This window comes from Camellia sinensis, chromosome 11 (genome assembly GCF_055761805.1).
Source record: "Camellia sinensis isolate YWXY chromosome 11, ASM5576180v1, whole genome shotgun sequence".
Taxonomy (NCBI): domain Eukaryota; kingdom Viridiplantae; phylum Streptophyta; class Magnoliopsida; order Ericales; family Theaceae; genus Camellia; species Camellia sinensis.
In genome coordinates this window covers 2,676,356-2,679,631 of record NC_138971.1, presented here as the reverse complement: position 1 = coordinate 2,679,631, position 3,276 = coordinate 2,676,356, and positions in this window count along the sequence as shown.

Here is a 3,276-nt window from a genome sequence, read left to right as displayed (position 1 = left end):
TCCTGCACAGTGGCAGATATGTAAATACGGGGTTTACATACCATTTTTTGCGCAATACGGTTCGAACACTCGAACACCTATGCATATTCTCCTGCACAGTGGCAGATATGTAAATACGGGGTTTACATACCATTTCTTGCGCATTACGGTTCGAACACTCGAACACCTATCCGGATTCTCCTGCACAGTGGCAGATATGTAAATACGGGGTTTCGGTACCATTTCTTGCGCATTACGGTTCGAACACTCGAACACCTATACGGATTCTCCTGCACAGTGGCAGATATGTAAATACGGGGTTTCGGTACCATTTCTTGCGCATTACGGTTGGAACACTCGAACACCTATACGGATTCTCCTGCACAGTGGCAGATATGTAAATACGGGGTTTACATACCATTTCTTGCGCATTACGGTTCGAACACTCGAACACCTATGCGGATTCTCCTCCACAGTGGCAAATATTTAAATACGGGGTTTCCGTACCATTTCTTGCGCATTACGGTTCGAACACTCGAACACCTATACGGATTCTCCTGCACAGTGGCAGATATATAAATACGGGGTTTCGGTACCATTTCTTGCGCATTACGGTTCGAACACTGGAACACCTATACGGATTCTCCTGCACAGTGGCAGATATGTAAATACGGGGTTTCCGTACCATTTCTTGCGCATTACGGTTCGAACACTCGAACACCTATACGGATTCTCCTGCACAGTGGCAGATATGTAAATACGGGGTTTACATACCATTTCTTGCGCATTACGGTTCGAACACTCGAACACCTATGCGGATTCTCCTGCACAGTGGCTGATATGTAAATACGGGGTTTCGGTACCATTTCTTGCGCATTACGGTTCGAACACTGGAACACCTATACGGATTCTCCTGCACAGTGGCAGATATGTAAATACGGGGTTTCCGTACCATTTCTTGCGCATTACGGTTCGAACACTCGAACACCTATACGGATTCTCCTGCACAGTGGCAGATATGTAAATACGGGGTTTCCATACCATTTCTTGCGCATTACGGTTCGAACACTCGAACACCTATACGGATTCTCCTGCACAGTGGCAGATATGTAAATACGGGGTTTACATACCATTTCTTGCGCAATACGGTTCGAACACTCGAATACCTATGCGGATTCTCCTGCACAGTGGCAGCTATGTAAATACGGGGTTTCGATACCATTTCTTGCGCATTACGGTTCGAACACTCGAACACCTATCCGGATTCTCCTGCACAGTGGCAGATATGTAAATACGGGGTTTCGGTACCATTTCTTGCGCATTACGGTTCGAACACTCGAACACCTATACGGATTCTCCAGCATAGTGGCAGATATGTAAATACGGGGTTTCGGTACCATTTCTTGCGCATTACGGTTCGAACACTCGAACACCTATACGGATTCTCCTGCACAGTGGCAGATATGTAAATACGGGGTTTACATACCATTTTTTGCGCAATACGGTTCGAACACTCGAACACCTATGCGGATTCTCCTGCACAGTGGCAGATATGTAAATACGGGGTTTACATACCATTTCTTGCGCATTACGGTTCGAACACTCGAACACCTATCCGGATTCTCCTGCACAGTGGCAGATATGTAAATACGGGGTTTCGGTACCATTTCTTGCGCATTACGATTCGAACACTCGAACACCTATACGGATTCTCCTGCACAGTGGCAGATATGTAAATACGGGGTTTCGGTACCATTTCTTGCGCATTACGGTTGGAACACTCGAACACCTATACGGATTCTCCTGCACAGTGGCAGATATGTAAATACGGGGTTTACATACCATTTCTTGCGCATTACGGTTCGAACACTCGAACACCTATGCGGATTCTCCTCCACAGTGGCAAATATTTAAATACGGGGTTTCCGTACCATTTCTTGCGCATTACGGTTCGAACACTCGAACATCTATACGGATTCTCCTGCACAGTGGCAGATATATAAATACGGGGTTTCGGTACCACTTCTTGCGCATTACGGTTGGAACACTCGAACACCTATACGGATTCTCCTGCACAGTGGCAGATATGTAAATACGGGGTTTACATACCATTTCTTGCGCATTACGGTTCGAACACTCGAACACCTATGCGGATTCTCCTGCACAGTGGCAGATATGTAAATACGGGGTTTACATACCATTTCTTGCGCATTACGGTTCGAACACTCGAACACCTATGCGGATTCTCCTGCACAGTGGCAGATATGTAAATACGGGGTTTCGGTACCATTTCTTGCGCATTACGGTTCGAACACTGGAACACCTATACGGATTCTCCTGCACAGTGGCAGATATGTAAATACGGGGTTTCCGTACCATTTCTTGCGCATTACGGTTCGAACACTCGAACACCTATACAGATTCTCCTGCACAGTGGCAGATATGTAAATACGGGGTTTCCATACCATTTCTTGCGCATTACGGTTCGAACACTCGAACACCTATACGGATTCTCCTGCACAGTGGCAGATATGTAAATACGGGGTTTACATACCGTTTCTTGCGCAATACGGTTCGAACACTCGAACACCTATGCGGATTCTCCTGCACAGTGGCAGCTATGTAAATACGGGGTTTCGGTACCATTTCTTGCGCATTACGGTTCGAACACTCGAACACCTATCCGGATTCTCCTGCACAGTGGCAGATATGTAAATGCGGGGTTTCGGTACCATTTCTTGCGCATTACGGTTCGAACACTCGAACACCTATACGGATTCTCCTGCACAGTGGCAGATATGTAAATACGGGGTTTCGGTACCATTTCTTGCGCATTACGGTTGGAACACTCGAACACCTATACGGATTCTCCTGCACAGTGGCAGATATGTAAATACGGGGTTTCCGTACCATTTCTTGCGCATTACGGTTCGAACACTCGAACACCTATACGGATTCTCCTGCACAGTGGCAGATATGTAAATACGGGGTTTTCGTACCATTTCTTGCGCATTACGGTTCGAACACTCGAACACCTATACGGATTCTCCTGCACAGTGGCAGATATGTAAATACGGGGTTTCCATACCATTTCTTGCGCATTACGGTTCGAACACTCGAACACCTATGCGGATTCTAATGCACAGTGGCAGATATGTAAATACGGGGTTTACATACCATTTCTTGCGCATTACGATTCGAACACTCGAACACCTATGCGGATTCTCCTGCACAGTGGCAGATATGTAAATACGGGGTTTCGGTACCATTTCTTGCGCATTACGGTTCGAACACTCG